This window comes from Triturus cristatus, chromosome 3_2 (assembly GCF_964204655.1).
Source record: "Triturus cristatus chromosome 3_2, aTriCri1.1, whole genome shotgun sequence".
Classification (NCBI taxonomy): domain Eukaryota; kingdom Metazoa; phylum Chordata; class Amphibia; order Caudata; family Salamandridae; genus Triturus; species Triturus cristatus.
Genome location: NC_140584.1, coordinates 1,141,211,373 through 1,141,230,536, shown reverse-complemented (window position 1 = coordinate 1,141,230,536; position 19,164 = coordinate 1,141,211,373).

The following is a 19,164-nucleotide window of genomic DNA, read 5'->3' as shown; positions in this document are numbered from 1 at the left end:
TGACTTCAAGGAATCGTGAATTAACTTTTTTGTGCAACAGGTGAGAGGCAGAGAAAAGACTTAGGGGCAGATTCCGATCTCATGCGGAAAGCAAACCGAACGACTCGTGTCCGGAATGCTTTCCGTACAACTCGTGTCAGGGGAGTCTGACCATAAAGTATGATGCATTTGAATGCATTGGATACGATTCGGTCGGACTCGCGTACACAGGCTCCCATTGACAAAAGGGGGGTTGGGGATAACCATGTACTCTGTGGCGGGCACCCCTTGGTGCCTGCCACACTGTGCATGGTTGGAAAGGGGGGATCCATTGGTACTCCCATGGGCACGATTTGGAGGGCCCCAGGTGAAGGCTTCTACGGGCCCCCAAAGACCGATTCCAGCAGCTTTTTCAATTCAGGCAAACCGAATCGTAATGGCTGTCCAAATCGTTCATCATACTTGCTCGCTTGGAAAACCTACTGCATAGAGCTGTACGATTCGGCTCCGGAGGGCTCTATCTTTCCGTATGCCTTCTGGAATTGATTCCAGCCATTGTTCGAAACTGGGAACGAATCGGTCAAGCACAAGGGCTCCGGATTAGTTTAGGCAATTCCAAATCTGATTCGGAGCCCTTCCGAACGAGATTGGAATCGGCCCCTTTGTTTTGATCCTCTTACAGGTCACAATCCAAACCCGAGTGAAAATGGAGTCTGGAAATTCGAAGGGTAGAACAAAGTGTGTAATAGGCACACTCATAGTAGGAGTAATCTTAGTTATAGCAGTAGTCCTTACTATGGATGTTATAAGTTCAAATGAAGCAGAAGCTGGTGGGGAGGGGAGTACAAGGGACATGCACACCTTCCACTTCAAGCACAAAAGAGGGTACATTAGGAACTGACATTGCTATGATTGATCAAACTAGTTGCTTATTGCACATAGATTTTTCTAAAGGTGACAACATGTTTTGAATGCTTATGCAAAGTTGCTGTACGAGTATTAGAATACGATGGATGTGAGAGATTGTTATATATGTATGCATCCACTGAGGAGGGTATCCGGTACCACCACTTGCCTCTGATGTATGGTATCACTTGTAGCTTATTGCTTAGCATGTTTTATGGCAAGGGGTATTATGAGTATTATTTCTCGAATTATGACTAGTGCTTTCAGAGGTTCCAGCTTACAAGCACCTAAACAAGTATGATTATTATAAGCAAGAAGAGAGGATGGGAAAGTATTTAATACCTACTGTTACATTAGATGCGGCTTATGCACATAGACAGTTTAACCTGCATGCTGACTGACGTAGAAAATACATTTGTGGATCAAGTAGAAGGTAGACATAGGCAATTAGCAGTTAAACTTAACAAAAGAGAGGGAAAATTTGAATGGACCAAAGAGGAGTTGGCGCATAAGGCCAAAGGAAGTTATAGTCCATTAGCTTTAGATTTAGAGAAGCGATGGAAGCTTTGCATCAGATACAACATATTATGACAAGATTTTCGTGGGACAGAGTGTGTGCAATCACATTTTCACAATTGAAGCCACTGCAAAGAAATTCTTGCAGGATGCGGTAGAAGTGAAGTAGTCCTACAGAGATAGAGAAAGGCGTAGTACGAGTGCAGGAGAGATTATTGGAGATGTGTTTGGAGCAGTGATACCAAGTTTGGGTGTGGATTTGAATGACATAAAGATTAACCCTGGGCAGAGCTTGCGGAGTTCCACTCCACGGAATTCCAAGGAGTTACCGAGACACTCTGCCGAATTCCGCGGAGTTCCGAGTCCAGGCATAGTATTGCTCGCACACACCCCCAGCCACTCAATAAAGTATACAAGGCCAATCGGATCCAGCCCTCTGCACGGATTTACTCAAATAATTAATGGCAGTCAGCTGCTCAGATGGGACGTGAGGACCATAGTGGAAGAAAGGTGAACCACTTGTCCAATTTCAGTTGGCCGACGAGCAAGTGCTGGCAACCGAAACAATCACTTGAACTTCATTAGTTTGTTTAATATTGGTCATTGTAAACAGCATCCGAGATGCATGTCAGAACTCAGAAGGCAATCACGCCATAGGTTCTGTTGCTTCCAGAGTGATGGCCCGCTGCACATGCCACTAGGGAAGCCATGCTGTGCAGGCCTCAGACCACTTAGCAGCTCCCGCTGCAGCCGTGAGAACAGTCAATAATGGGAATTCTCTTTAACCTTGCCCGGACCATACCCTTCAAGGCCTGCAAGCTATCCGCTGCCTTTCCCCTATCCCTCTCTCCCTCCTTCACCTCCTTTCTATCCAGTGTCTCTTTAAACTTTCCTTCTCGCGCTCCTCAGACGTACATGTAGAATGCAACTCCTGCGCACCCAGGAGAATAAAGAAATAAATATAACACTCACCGAACCTCAGCACAAGGCACACGGTCCCCAGCAAGGCGCGAGCTCACAACGCCAACTGCCATCATCACCGATCCTCTCCCTACTAGCCGCCGAACTACAGCGTCCCGCCCTCCGTCTCCTCACATTGATGGACATTGGAAAGTGAAAACCAACATCATTGGCTCCGGCCGGGGATTGTACAGACCCGCATGTATTGTATTTCTTCAATGTCTATTGTTCCTCCCTCATTGGTTGGGAATGTTTCTCTGTGCTCTCTCCAAATCCAGCACCTCCCGTCGGAACTATCTAGGAAGCACAATTATTAAATAATGTATATTTTGCCGGGTTAGTTTGTCAGCAAACTTCGCTCTGCTGGCGGTTGCAATTTTTGCAGAACTCCGCGTTACGCTTGGCGCACAGAATTGTGAAACTCTGCAAGCTCCGCTGGCAGAGCAGAGCCTGCCACCCAACCTTAATAAAGATTAGAAGGTTGTCAACTATTGTGGATAAGTTGTCAGAAAATACTGCTCAGTCTTTATAACTTGTGGATGGAGAGATGGTCTCAATAAGAGCTATGGTGATACAGAACCGTCTTGCTTTAGATTTATTGTTAGCAAAAGAAGGCGGAGTCTGTAAAATGTTGAGGGTTCAACAGTGCTGCACTTATATCCCAGCCCATAGTAAGGATCTGAGGAAGTATATAAGTAATATTACTGAGATACACCATGAGCTACATGATTTGACTGCAGACGGAATTTGGGATAACATTGGCAAAGGATTTGGAAAGATTGGGAGTTGGTTTGCAAATCCTGGGAAGGGATTTCTTGGTTAATTCCTGAAGCCAATCGTAATAGTTGTGATTTGTGTCCATCCTTTTGCTGGGAACTATACGAGCTTACAAGTACCATAGATCAAGACAGGCTGAGAATTCTCTCAGGAAAAGCGAGAGGAGGATGAAGAGACTGCAGGACAGTCACTATGAGAATCTCAAGAACCTAAAAAAGTTTAGTCAGGAAAGACTGGCTGCAACTTCTGTTTAGGTCGGTTCTTTCTACAGGAAGATGAAAATGAGTGTGATGACTGATACAGCACGATTTTGCTCTTTCATTTGTAGGGGTGCAGTATAATCATGAGTAGTTCGCACTTACATATCTTACTTTGTTGTATTAACATTTGGTCATTAGTTCGTGTACTATAATAATGTGCAAAGTGAAGTGTTAAGCATTCTTTCATGGAAATGAAGGATTAATGTTGTAGTCATTCGTGTTTAGCTGAAATCTCAATGTATAGAAGTACATTTCTAACTAATGAACGTTTTCGATAGTAATGTGATTATGTAATCTGTCACAATTAATGATTTATACATGCGCGTGCTTTCTAAAAGCTTTTGTATTGTTCTTATGTTGACCGAATTTGGTAGGCCTAATGTATATGTCTGCCTGATCGCTCTCATGTTAAAGTTTGCTTTTAGAATTCATGTGTGTGTGGAATTTGTCTTTCTCACGTTTCTGTTGCAGGTGGAGAAATTCATCCTTTTTAATTAGAATAATGCTTTTGTTTTAGGAGTTAGGCGTGGGGAGGAGATGATACATTTGAACAAGCGATACTAATTATGTGGGACGGTGTTCTTTCTCACTGGAGAATGTCTGGGAATCAAGGTCACCGAGCAAGAACCTGGGAGCAACGTTGCTGCATGGAAAGTTACCTATGAGGAGGTGTGTAGCTGGATGAGGTGATTTTGTGATGTGTTGAGTGGTGTGACCTACGACCTTTTTGTTGGGGTTAGGGACAGAGTCCAGGAACTTTTGCCATGCCTTGAGAGGAGAGAGCATCTTAGGATGCGCTCTGTGGCTTTATGCTACTTGACCCATTCAATGTGAGTGTACTTCTTAGGAAGCTTCACGTGCTGACACCTTTTCTGGAATTTGCCTGGGAAATGCTAAGCCGGAATGTCACGATAGTGATAGTGTAGGGACAGACTAATGCTTTTCACTTACGAACCACCAATGAAGGGGGCAGTTGATGTCGGTGCAGTTATTTTCTGCGTCCTGATTCTAGAATTGGTTGTCCCGTGCATGGAGCACCGTCTAAATTTCACTCATAGATTTGGTTTTGTATTAGTGTCAATATATTTTTATATCCTCGTCTTGAGGTGTTTGTATGTCCAACTGCTTGGCTTTGTAATAAACTTACTAAAGTTTGGATCTGGAGTTTGTGTTCCTTTAGTGACATGGGCGATTGCAATGGTAATGTATAATTAGCTAATGTATCTCTCCCCTCCACACTTTCAAGCAGACAACAAAAAAACCATTGACCAGGGGTTCCAGAGTAAGTCTAGAATATGGAACCCGGCCCCTTCACCTTCATCTCAGTCCCGTGACACGAAGAGAGACAGTTTCTTTTTGCATTCCGGTTCCGTGTGATGTCGTGCCCCACAAGGGCATACTGAAAGGCCATCCTATTACAATCAGATACTTAAAAAGAACTTAGAGGGGCTTATTTACAAGCCCCATGCGCCAAAGGTATGTCACATTTTCCCATATTAAAAGTGGCGCACTGGCGGTGCAAGGCACTTGTAAATAAGCTCAAGAGTCTCTGCAGTACAATGTAGTTCAACATTAATTCAATTCATCAACTATCTCCTGATTGTCGATGACCAAGGAAGCTTGCAAAGAAGACACAATTGCTGTACTCAATTATTTGGCTGAAAATGGGTGTAAGGACTCATCTGAGAAATGACAATACTCTCAGAGAGTACTCATGTACTTGGGACATCAGATAGAGAAGGGAGTGAGGAGAGTGTCCCATGAGCACACACAGACAATCCTTAACATGAAGCTCCCAACCACCCAGAGGGAAATGAGGATGTTTTTGGGTATGGTTACCTACTGCTGATAATGGATCCCAAATGTTTCCTTTGTGGCAAAGACTTTGATGAGGCTATGGCCCTATACTAAAGGATGGCAAAAGCATGGAAGCCATCCAGGAGCTCAAAAATCTGCTTTGTAAAGTACTCGCTCTTGGATGGCCAGACTATACGAAATATTCTGTGCTCTTTTGTCATAAAAGACATGGATATGCAGTGTCTGTACTAACACAAGCCCATGGTGAGGCTAAGTGCCCTTACAGCTATTTCTCAGCTATATTTGATCCGATGGGCGCAGCATAGTCTGGTTGTCTCAAAGTGATTGCAGTGGTGAGCCTTAGCATCCAGCAAACTGAGGGGATAGTGATGGGTTACCCCATATTTGTAATGGTACCCCATTCCATAGAGATCACACGATCTGTACCAAAACCCAGCATTTGACAAATAGCCACCAAAACTGCAATGAGAGAATACTTTTATCAGCGGAAAATGTTTCCATCCGGCGATGGAAACATCATGTACGACGGAGTGTATTGGCTAAGGTATCTTCCTTCATAATAACAATACATAAAGGGAGTTGAGGGTGAACAGGAATGTAAGGGGAGGACTGGCTGTATAATGTGTAAAAACCCCTGTTACCAACTTCTAGACTTACCACAGTGCCAAAAATATAACTAACATACTTTGTAAAAACATAGCTTGTCACAGTGATGGGTGACAAGGGACATCCCGGTCTTAGTTGCATCACAGGTTACTATTGCTAGGGGGTCTCCCTGGGTAGAAGCAAGATCTATTGATCCTATCAGAGTATGTGTGAGTTCCCTCATCTGTCTTCCTGGTAGGAGGCCCTACTGGTCTTCATTAATTAGGACCACAGATGTCTTACATAAACGGGATACCACTATGCTAATAAATATTTTGTATTCACAATTCAGTAACGATATTGGTCGGTACGATTGACATTGCGCGGGGTCCCTACCTGGTTTCAGGATGAGCGAAATAACAGCCTCAGTCCAGGACTCCAGCATAGGAGAATCTCTCCCTAGCACCTCATTAAATAGTTCTAGCCAGACCGGTTTTACTACCTCAGAGAGCCTTATATAAACTTTATTTGAGATCGCATCTGGCCCGCTGCTTTCCCCTTTTTAAGCTTTTTAACTGCTTTAAGGATATAATTGCTCGTTATTTCCTGGTTCAAATATTGCTGGTCCTCAACACTCAGTTTTGATCATTCTTTACCCAAGGGCCAGTAATCCAACTCAGCCTCATTCACCTTGAGCTCTTTTGAAAATAAGTCTTGAGAAATTAAACAAAATGCCTGCTCTACCTCTTCCGTATCCTCCACCACTCTGTCCCCTTCATCAACCTTAATTCTGGTGATATAGTTGCAAGACCTGTCCATCCTAGTTTTCATAGCCAACAGTTTTCCACGTGTCTCCCCCTGCTCATAATCCCTCAACTTGTTTACATCCCATTGCTGTTGCAGTTTCTCCTCCAACTTCGATTAAACTGAAGTTGTATGTCCTCAACTTTTTCCTCTTTCTTGTATTTCCCTAGAAATGCCCTGACTTTAAATCAGCTTCGGTCACGGCTAACTACTCTTCTTGCAGAGAGACTTGCTTTCTTTCTTCTCTTATCCAATCCACTGAGGAGCTCCTTAAAACTCCCCTCAGCCAGGCTTTAAAAGTGTCTCACACTACATAAATTGGGGCTGAGGCTAGATTTCACCAGAAAAAATCAGTTGCTCCCTCTTCTTTCGCATTCAGAATTCCTGGTTGCAGTAGTAGCCTTCTGTTTAACATCCATTTTCTTAATAGAGGACGTGAAGGTAGTTTTAACTTTAAGCATACTGTGGCATGGTCAGAAATATGGATAGATTTATATTCAATACTTATAACTCTTTCTGCTTCTGTGGCCTCCAGAAAAAAATTATCTATCCTAGAATAGTGACCGTTCTTCTTACTATAAAGGAGTAGCTTCTGGTGTTATCTTCTGCTTTACGCCACACATCACAGAGATTAAAATTGTCTAACATAGATCGCAAATAAGCCCTGATTCTTGGTGAGCTAATTTGAATACGGACTGATGACCTGTCTAGGGTATTATTTAAATAACACATTAAAAATGACTCCGAAAATAAGTGGGGCCTCAAAATCTAATAAGCTAGAGAACAAATTGTTCATTGTTGTGACATCATCCACATGCGGGCCGTAATAACTGGCTAGAGTGTACAGGGTCAGCCCAACTGTAATCTCCACAATTATCCAGCGCCCTTCTTCATCCACCTTATACCTCCCTAGCTCTACCCCAGAGTTTACTTTCATCATTATATTTATTTCTTTTGTGCAGTGTTGCTGATCGGTAACCACAATCATCTCTACCAATCTTTGCTTTGTAAAGAGCCCAATACTTTCAGATCGTAATAAAGGAGTCTCTTGCAGCATAATAACTTTAGAAGGGCTATCTTTTAAGTATTGAAGCACTAGATTTTGCCTCCTTTTAACCCTTAATCCATTTACATTCCAGCTCAAAATATCGAGGAGTTCACCCCGCTGCAATATCTCTTTCCCCCTCTCACTCTCTATCAAACACCCCTCAACTAGCCCAATCTAACTTATATGAGGACATTTTCTTTTCTTTTTCTCCCTATGCTTCCCACCACATGTGCATCCCCCCAGGGAACTCTCCCACTGCTTCCTCTTGGCATACTAAGCCAATTCGAGCTACCACCCATGATTCCAGTATTGACAGTCCAGTATTAACTGACTCGCAGCAATATATCTAACCTAGTTATTGCCTGCTGCATTCTGGGCTATAAAACTATCCACGTTCTCAAGGTCAAGGAAGTTATGCATTTTATTGGCCCACATAACTTTCGAAATTGCAGGGAACCTTAACAGCACTTGTGCCCCCATTTTCCTGAGAGGCTCCATTCGCTTAGCCAGCTCCCACCGTCTATCTTCGGTAGTACAGGAAATGTCTGACCTGATTTTAAAGGTAAGATCCTGGACCTGCATTTATTTCTCCTTTAATACTGCTTCCAGAATTTCTTCTTTAGTTATATAAGACTGAAAGTTAACTAAGATTTTCCAGGGCTACTTCCGCCCGGGATTCAGTTTAAAGGGATCTCAGTGAACTCTCTGAATCTCGGTTTCCAAATGCATACCAGAGACCACATGGAGGAAAACTTTAGTCAGAAGATCTACCACGAATGTCTTAACATCAGTGCCCTCCGCCCCTTCCTCGAACTCCAGGATCCTAATGGTATTTCTTCTAGCGTTGTTCTCTATCTTCTCTAGTTTGTCTGTTAGGAACTTCTCTCTTTGTTTTAGCCCTCCTACATCTCTGGTGTTATCGCTCACATTTAATCCCAGCTCCTGAACGTTATTTACTAGAGCTTCTGTTTGTTGTGTATGGATCAACATCTTCTCCACTAGACTCTGACATGTGTCCTGTTTCACTCTCTGATTAGCTTCTGATGTTGAGAATCGTTGTTTAATCTACATTAGAAGTTGATTTATCATACCCTGGACCATCTCCAAGCCTGACGTGTCACTGCCTGCCCTTCCCGGGGATTGGTCCAATGGGCCACAATGTTTACATCTCTCATACACCTCTGCCGTGCTTTCTGCGCTACTGCCTACCTCGTTGCTTAACGGTAAGAGTGATCCTTCCAGTGGTGAGAATCTGTTTACAGTAGGTATATCTGGATGAATTAAGAGATTATCCGCTTCCCTAGGTTTATTGTTCTCCTGACACATAACTTTCTGCACCGCTCCTGGGGTTTCCATATTAGACATAGTGTTTACTTCGAAATAAGATCTCAGTGAGTTACTCTGGGACCTTTTGAGGCAGCCTTATTTCTTTTCTTCTTACAAGCGATGTATTTCTTTTGAGAAATTCTATAAAGGGAGCTCTTAGCTTTTTGTAGAGTGGGCGCTAATATCTGCTACCCTTTTCTCTAATAGGGCCAATCTGAGTATCTAAATCTTTTAATAAGAAGGCTCTTCAATCTAAGTTTATATCATTTCCCCAAATCTTGCTCCTTCACTGCCAACTCTGCCGTATCTAACTCTCTTTGGGCTCCTATTGCAACCACATCCCCCTCTCTTAACCACCTTACCCTCCAGACGGAGGCTTGCAGGTTGCATATGATTAGGCTTGTCCTTCTGACATTCTCCCCCCTTGACTCGGTAGGCTCAGTTGGTAAATAACAAAACTATCTTTCTTTTTCCTGTTCTGCTGTTGCCTGCTGCTCCTCTTGGTGGCCACGCGTTACACGTGTTGCAGCTGCTGCCCCTTCCTATGGTAGTGCTGCTAGTGCCTACTCTTGCTATCTCCGGACTGCTTCCGTGTTGGGGAAGGGTGCGCTGAGCCGCTCTGATGCTAAAGAATACACTCACCGCCATAAACCACTGGAGGCCAGAGCACCTGCACATCACCACATTGGCTTTCCAAGGTTAAGAGGACGAGGGATTTCACCTCACCACCAAGCTTGCACTCCTTCCAGTTCACGCTCAATCCAGCTTGTTCTTTGCCCCAGTAATAGCACTCTCCTGGAACCCCTGGGTGGAGCTCCCAACCAACCCTGATAGCTGGCCGCCATGTTCCCTCCTGTGTGTGTCTGCAACCGAAGCATTCTACTTGTGCCATGCAACGTCCGCACAAGTGGCTGAACTGATTGCTCTTACTCGAGCCTCAGAGGGCTTGTGAGTCACTATTTACACTGACAGACAGTATGGGTTTTAAGTTGTGCATAATTTTGGTCAGTGGTGGTCGCAGAAAGGCTTTCTGATGTCAGCTGGTACACACATCAGGAACAGGCTGTATGTTTCAAATTTGTAAGATGCTCTTCAAATGCCAAGGGAGATCGCTGTGGTGAAGTGTGCTGCACAAAAGAGCGGTAATGATTTTGAGACCAGAGGCTACCGTTATGCAGATGAGATTGCCTGATACGGTGTTCTTGAGTCCAGCAACTTCCATTTGGACGAACCAAGTAATGCAGAAGGAGAGATTGTATCTAACATGTTGCTGAATACTGTACATTCCTTTAATGAGCTGCGGGAACTAAAACATACTGCCCCAGAGTTAGAAGAGGCCAAATAGGAATGGATGGGGTGTGTGAGGGACGCCAGTGACATTTTGGTATCTGGAAAGGGAAAACCTGTTTTCCATGATTCCCTCCTGCCTGCGATGGTGTGACATGCATGGTCTGACTCATGTGGGGAGAGATAGGATAGTGTCTACCTTTCAATCTTATTGGAACAATCCCCATTTCAGAGCAATGGCAGAGAGTTTTTGCCAGCCTTGTATCATCAATGGATATTTGGATCCATTGAAAAGGGATTCGCTAAGAGAAGAATGGCTTGATAGTGTAGGTGGAGGAATTCTGAAACTGCGTCTAACCCCTCTTTTACTTATGCCGCTTGGCATTGCATGTGTGCTTGTTTCCTTGAGATTGTGCAAAGGGATTTCTTTTTTTTTTATTTCAAATGATTTTATTAGGTATTTTCAATAGAAAAACACACAAAAACGACATACAGCATATGGTCTACAGGAATATAAAATGTACGTGATACATCAGCTGGGAAGAAACATAACAGCTTCAATAGTATGATGAACAGGAAAGATTATCACAAGCAATATACAAGAAGCGTGGAATACAAAGTACCAGCTGATACAAGATACTGTACACTAATGATAATCTATGAAATAAAGAGGAGAGAGAAATAAGAGATGAAATATAAAAAGAAACTAATAAGAACTATTAGTTCTTATTCATTTCTTTTTACTCTCTACCAGACACATGTGGGACAGACTAGATTTATACTTCACTACACATAAACCACCATGATCATTGTACAGATACTATCTATAAGATATTCCCCTTCCACATATCCTCTTAACCACTAGCAACAGAAGACGTACTGAACCCACAAAACTCTGCTACCATAGGACTTTCTCTCCAATACACGTACTTTGACATAATACCCAACATAAGCATGAGTAGGCCTCTTAATTGCTCTGATTCGTTTTATCTTTTCTTCTCCTATTCTTTTACTTAGTTCTTATTGTGCACAGGAATTCCATCACCGAATGGTATGGATTGTGGGTATAACAAGCTGTCAGCAAAGAGAGAAAGAAAAAGGAAGAGACTTGACGTAAAGGTTAAGGAAATGCAAAAATACCTTTATGACACCTTAAAGGACCAGGGCAAATCCAACATAAACAACTCAATATGAATGAATGATGTTCTGTGGTAAAGAATTCAATTGATGATTTGAAATCATCAGAGGGGAGTTGTGAGAGTTGATTACCTTCCACTTTGAAGGCATTATCAATTGAGAATTATGCTAACTAAAGTTGTGTTAACTATGTCCTCCATCTTGATTTAACATCATGAACATCATATGGTAAGTTCTTGTTCTTTGTGTTCCAAATAAAGAACCCCAAGTGTACTGAGTTCTTTGTACTTATGATTTGTATGCTTTGCTACTAAATTTAAATTTGTAGAGTTATATAGAGTGGCCTATCACCGTGGAGGGTATCCAGGCTCTGTCCATGGGCACGGGGAGATTAGGTGATTTGGCCAGAATCACAGGATTTTGAGCCAAGACTCGAAACCAGCTCCCCAGATCCCGAGGTGGCAGCTCTGGCCCCTGCGCTACATCCTCTCCTAAAGATTTCCTATGTCATGTTCTATGTAAATTGCCTATTAATTCTTTATATAAAGCTTTGAAATGACCATCCTTGTCTGTCATTTTACAAGAAATGTTGTCACTTGCTACTGGGCTTAGCCATTCTAATGCAGTGACGGTTCCTGGTGGAAAGCATCAAAGTCCGTCTCAGGACTTCACCGCTCCCGGTCCAAGGCGTTGGCGCATCTTATGAGCAAATATTAGTACGAGTCTAGGTGCCAACACATATTCCATGATCGGCAATATATATTAAAGGGCTCATGTTGACTTAACTTTGGACCCCCATCAGCAGGTGCTATATCTTGAAATATTAACTCACAGCCTTGAAACCCATATGCTAACTTCCTGTGTAATCTAGAGTCAAATTTAAAATCCTTTGCACCATTGACAAGGCTAGAACAAAGGTACCACCTACCTTTATAACCTGATCCACACTACAATCCAGCTAAGTAATCCAATGGGCGGCAAGGAGGCAGAGGGGAAATTTGAAAAAATGCATGAATAAAACCTCTATATACATACTACAATCATCCTCATGCACATTAAACTCACATTAGGGAAAAAGAAAAATATGAACAAAAACTAGAAATCATAGGCCTCTTATATCAATGTCCTTAGAAAATGGCTTTGGAAAGTGTGAAAAAAGGAACACACTGTCTAAGGCAAATGCTCCCTGGCTACATGGCCACCAAGGGCAAAGCCATGGACATCAAAGAACACATGCAGGCCTGTGGCAAAAACTAAGCACACAGACTACAAAATGGTCACTGGTCACATCCTGTTTTGCTGGTCTGTTGTCCCATGCAGGCCTAACATGTTGCACTAATTGACTACCTCCAACTAGAATACCTGATATCCAGTCACGGCCAAAGCAAAGTTGTGCATAAGCTGCAACAGGGGCATAAAAAACAATGTACATGTGGGCACAATGTGGATTTGATGACCCACAAGGGCAACTTTTAGACCATGGCATGGAGGCTGGTATTTTTGCCCTGCACTTTTGTAGGGCACAATGCAAAACCATCTTTTTGTTGCCTCCCACATGGTTAATAATTCACTTTCTCATAGTTGGTTATATTTTTATTCTGTGTTCGTACCTTCTCACCCTCAAACGTTTGGAATTCTCTTGATAGTACATTTTAACACGTCATATGTTTGTCTTGGTCTGACCGCTATGCCCTGAATTGCTCTGGGACTGTTCACTGATGCAGCCTCCAGCATCCCTGGGTCATGGTGATGTAGAAGCTCTGCTAAAGTGCATTAAGCCTCCAGCCATTCCTCCACCTCTGCTCTGCCAGTGACCTCATATCAGTCTGAGTCAGTGCTTGGTAGCTTTGCAGGACTTAAGCTTCTCAGTGCCTTAAAAGTGCAGAAATGAAGTCATACTTAGAGCTAATGTCACAAAATCCTTTATGTTGATTTCAACAGGTTTGTTGAAATATAATCTCCATAATAAATTGGAGAAATCTAACAATACCAAATACCTTCTTTCCCACATCAGTGTACATCTGTTCTCTCACCATTCACCTCTTATATGTCAAGCTGCAAACTGCCTGGGGAAACCTGTCAAATGTAAATGGCGGGGGGAGGGAGTTGGACATTATGCAGTCCTATCTCAAACTCAAATGACTACTCTTAAGGCTCCCTAACCAATAGGGTTAAGTTATGATGGTATGTGATGCACGAATGAATGTATGAATTGGTATCTGTCTACTGGTAGACTTCTTTGAGCAGTACCAGGTGAACCTCCAAATGTGTGCAGATGATACACAAATATTAGCCAGTAATCTTTAATTACCTCTCCACATTTTCCATATGACCCTGTTCCATGAGAAATGGCTCGTAAAACCATCATGGAAGCACAGACATTACTGCTCAAAAGCTGAAAGTCTTCCTCAACGTTTCTGTTGGAGGTTTGGTGGTTGGAAATGTCATTTCTGTCTGTTTTGGAGAAACTCCAGTGACACACCTCAGAATCAGAGGGTCTGTTCCATAAAACAGAGAACTCAGATCTGCAAACCTGTGAATAATGCAGGATTAGATTCTCTGGTGTTCTTCTGTTACTGAGCTCCTCTCGAAATATACTTAAATGTCCCTGTGTGCCACATGATGACATACTTGTAATACATTTTGCGCTTATATAAAATGACTACATCTAAAAAAAATGCAAATCCGCATCCACTTAGAAAACTGTTCAGAGAATCTAACCAGCGTCACAGTGTATTTGGTCCTGATGCTGTAGTTAATGAAGGAGAACCCCAATGAAGGAATGATGATTCTGAGCCCAATGCATACCATTTGTCTGGCCTGTAGGCCTCAGGAACCCCCTTCTACATCCCCAAAATACAGAACTGGGGAATTCTTTTCAACATCGGCTTCACCTCTACTTCCCAAGTCAATGTTGTTGCAAAGGGCCCAAATATACAGGTCTCTCTTCTCTGGAAAATGTTTCCACTCCTTTGCAATGACCAGAGAACTGAACTAAGGTCCTTCATGTATGCATGCATGTATGTATGTAAGCTCGAGCCAGACTGAAACACAGCAGCACTTTACAGGGTCATAGACAAGGATACAGGCAGTAAGGGATTGGAGAGGGAGCTGAGTCTTGGGTGCTCTTACTTCGTTGAGATGTAGTTTTCTATAAAGGGGTGTATCTTCAGCTGTTGCCTCACTTGGAGCATGTTTGGGGAGGTCCCAGTTAATGCCGGGATGTTGTTCCGGATCCATGGTGCACAGATGGAGAAGGCCTGGTGCCTTGTTAGGTCTCGCTGAGCCCCAGCGCTTGCGCTGGCTCGGAGAGACATTTTATAGTTGGGATTTTCAAAGTGCTGCCGTGGCCTAAAGCTTCAGTGCACGTGAACGTGCACTCGCGCAGCGCCATGTGTCTTAACTCGGCAGCACGCGATCGCAATCGCGATCACTTTCACTTTCGTGGCCGAGGAAAGTGGCGAAAGCTTGTTCTCTCTCTGCCCCCCTCGCATCCTGAAGATCATGTCCTTCTTCGTTTTATTGCATTCACCCCTACTTCTTTCCTATCTCTGCTTACCTCTTAGGCACTACCTTTCCTTACCGCCCTTCCCCTGCTCTCACTCGCCTTCCCTTCCTTCTTCGTCTTCCTCCTCTTCTCTCTCTTGTTTTCTTGCACTTTCATTTCTTCCCCTCTCTCCCTCCCTTTCACGTCCCCCTTTCCCTGCCTGTGCGTACATTCACCTCTCCTTGCCCTGACTGCTCCCTCTCTCCACATCTGCCTCCTCCCCCACGCCCTCGCCTTACATCTCCCCTCCGTGTCTTCCTACTCCCTCTCCCACGCCCTCCGCTTCTCCTGACCCTGATCCGGGCTGCTCTCCTCCCGCCGACCACAGACAGGGCCCCCGGCGCCGCTTCCCCCGGCCTTACCTGCGGGAGGGGGTCGGGACAGTCCGCCAGCCTCAAGCTATCCAGTGGTCCCGGGTGTTGTTCCTCATGTGGGACGGAGAGGGGGGTTCCCGGCCGCACAGCCTCCCCCTGTGTGGATGCAGCGATTGATCAGTCCCAGACACGAAAACGCGAATAAATGGCAGATTGCTGGGGGCATTTGGTGCAGATGCAGCCCTGAGTAGCCCCTGGCCAGTGCAGGCCCAGTTTTACTGCTGGCTGAATGCCACATCAACACCCAGCAGCACTCACGGACAGCGGAATGGCACACGCCATATCGCCCCCTTCTCTTAATTAACAGTACTTTGGGCCACACCGGGGGTGTGCTACAGACTAACAGGCAGCGTGCTTTCTATCCACTCCCACTTACCACGCTGGTGTGCCCTTAGCCTGCTTCACTATCGGTGCCATCCTTTTACCTACCCACGTGGGCACTTCATGTACGGGGGAGGCCTCTCGCCTCTTGCAGGAGGGTCAGCATAGGCTGCAGGGCCTTAACTTGCGGGCACCATCAGTCATGCTTCTCTCCCGCCGCACTCTCCTTTCTTTAACCTTCCTAGCCACAACGCATCGGCGCCCGGCCTTTGCGCGGGCTATCTTGCGATCCCTTCTTCCTGCTTGTAGGCGTCACCAGGGGGCGCGTGATTCCCTTTCGCCGAGCTTTCACTCCGGCAGTGCTTCCCCCACACTCAACCAGGCATTGTACTGTGTTTTTGTCTGTGTGGGCACTTTAGGTACATGTGTGTCACGCTTCATGCTGTGTGGGTTTCTTTTGTCTGCTGCTGCACTCCACCCCCTCACCCCTTTCAAATACCATCCCGGCTTCGCTCAGTTGGACCCATGGGCTCACCTTATGCCCTAGAATCTGCATGTTATGCCCCATTTTGCAGGGTTAAACTTGTAATAGGCAATAATTATTGCAGACCATATATTCTGATCTCTGGAGTATCGAATCTTATGTGCTGAGTTAATGTAAGTATCCAGTGATGTGAGAGGCCTGTTGTACCCCTAGTTTGTTGCTGGGTGCTGAGTGTGCATTGTGTCTTCATGTTTTTGAGGGGTTTTTGAGGGGATTGTTAGTCATGAGTGGTGTTGATGTGCAAATGTTGTGCTTTAGTGTCTGGCATTGAGATGCATCACTTGTAATCCCCAAGGACTGTTCAAGAGATGCTCCTCCTTGCCCCCTGAATGACTCAGTTGTAGGCGTCAAAAGTGCAGGAATGCTCTGTAAGTTTCTCCTTAGCACCTCCATACTATGTAGCACTGTGGTGCATTGGGTGATACCCTCATAGCTGCCAAGTTTCTCAGGTCCATGCGCGATGTGCTGCACCAGTCCATGTTTTCTGGCTTGGAATTCTGGGACTTGTAGTTCTGTTTTATAATGGAATAAACAATACTACAAGTCCCACAATTCAAAGCCAAAAGACATCACTCATGCATGGACCTGGGAGACTTGGCAAGGAATTTACCCTACAATATTGGATGGATTCATGACTTGTTGAGTGCCACCCCTTGCTCATTTAACAGGCCCTATGGGATCTTTGAGTGCCACCTCTTGCTCATTTAACAGGCCCTATGGGATCTTTGAGTGGCACCCCTGGCAAATTTTGCAGCACCTTAGTGCTAGTGTCACTGTGGTGATGAGCACAACCTTGGGGTATTTAGCCACACCCTGGCACAACGCGACAGCAATAGTTTTATTTTAGGTATTTGCGACAGATCAGACATTGCACCTAGAAGCAGCCAAGAACTTTAAAGCGTACATTTTTATTGCGGCAGGAACAGCATCTCAGACATGAGGTCTTGTACCAACAACAGTAGCACAATAGATAGTATAAACCAGGATGTAGTGTGAGGGACATTCGGAAGCAGTCAGTGCAGTGCGCTAACTAGTGCTGCGACAATTTCGTGTTATGTTAGTTTTTTACGAGGCATAGTTGTACAGTTTTCTTTATTTTGTTTTACTTTTTATGAAATTCCAGACATTAGTCCAACTTGAGGCACAGAAAGATACAGTGAGCTGCCCACAAATACATAGCTGTTGGTTAAGTGGAAGAAGGCAGGATTTGAACCCTCCAGTCAAGGTTCAAGTTAGGCCTGGGCGGAGTTTGCTGAATCGCACTATGCAGAGCTCTGCGATGTGTCGAAAAACTCTGCCTCGCTACGCGGAGTTCTGCGAGCAGCGGAGTGTGCTACGTCGTGCTATTTGCACTGATTTTTAGCACCAGGAGTTTCTCCTGCGTTGTAAAATAGCATGAACAGCATCATGCGGAGCATCAGAGGGTACTGCTTCTATCTGAATCTTGAGTAGATTTTCTACACGAATTACAGCTTCCTCAACACGAGCGGCAGCTTTCTCTACGCGAGCGGTAGCAACCTGCCGCGACCGCCCGCGTTTAGAAATCTCTACGGGAGGTGGTCTAGCATGCAATTTCTCTCTCTTTTGCGCGAGAAAAAAACGGCAAAACTCCGCTTGCGGAACAGAATTGTTTGCCCACCCCTAGTTCAAGTGCAGAATGTTACGGAAATTTCTCCCAGTGGGTGTTCACTTGCTTTGTTTATTCACTACAATATAGCACAGCTCAGAGGCGTGTGGTTGAGATGCAGGGGCCAATTTGGTCTGAGGTTGCAGCAGACTAAGATAAGAGCAAGAGAAAGAACAAGCATTGGCATAGCCAATAGGTCTCGCCTTTGAGACATTATAAGTGTTTAGCCATGCAACAGTTAATGTTGTTGCAGTAAGGATATTGTGCTGCATAACTAAATACTTATAAGGTGAAGAGCTCGGTTCAGTCACAAAGCTCTCTGCCTGCAGCTTCCAGACAGTCTGCTTGTTGCGTCCACCCTGCCCGTCCTCCTCCCATTCCCTCTCCCAGCAGCTTGTTCTTTGATCTTCTGATAGCGCTCCTACTCTCCATGACCCCCATTGCTCTGGGTCTCTGACAGTCCGTAGTCCGCGAGTATGATCTGTGCCCCCAGCCCCCACAGGCACTACTGCAAACAGTTTTATAACAAACGAATTTCGGAGGAAAAAAAGTAAGATATTTAATTTACTGGATCGAGTTGGTTGTTGCATTTGGTGGATATTTTATTTGCACAGGTTTTAAAGGCTAGAGCGTTTCTTCTGTCCATTCATTTACAGTGCTTCATGGCTGCCGCGGTGCTGTTAGACACTGGGCGCTGCAGCAGGGGCTGTGACGCCGTCAGAATTCAGATTTAAGATCAGGATGGGCCCCCCTCTGACACATGCGGTCGAGGGTTCCAGTATTATCCTGCTATATCTTAATTGCATGATATAGCGCTTAGTACCCCTGACGAGGATTCAGCTGTGTCCTCATTTTCCGGGCTCACAGAAGAGGTTTGTTGCCTGCATCTCGGATACCAGATATGCCCTTTTCAGGTGCTCGTCTTAACAAGCATTTGCAATGCAATAGGTCTCGCATTTACGCGAGTTTGAGCTATTAACAATGGAAATAACAATGCTTTTTATTTTTGTTTTTAAAACATAAATAAAAGGCGGAGTCATTTACAATGCCAATAGCTTAAACTTGCGTAATTGCGAGACCTATTGCATTGCAAATGCTTGTTTTTCCTTTTTTACACAGCCTGAATGTGCAGACAAGAGCCAAATAGGCAAGTGAGCCAGGCATAATGTCTTTTTAGATGATGCATCTAGTTTTAAGGATTGCAATGACTGGCAGTGGAAGCCAGTGGAGTTCCATTTGGGGGGTGGTGATGAGCTTGTTTTTCTTCAGGCTATTGCTGAGGCATGCTACTTTGGGTACTACGTCCTTAAGTGTAGATCATTGAGTCTGGGAGCAGGGCGTTGCCACC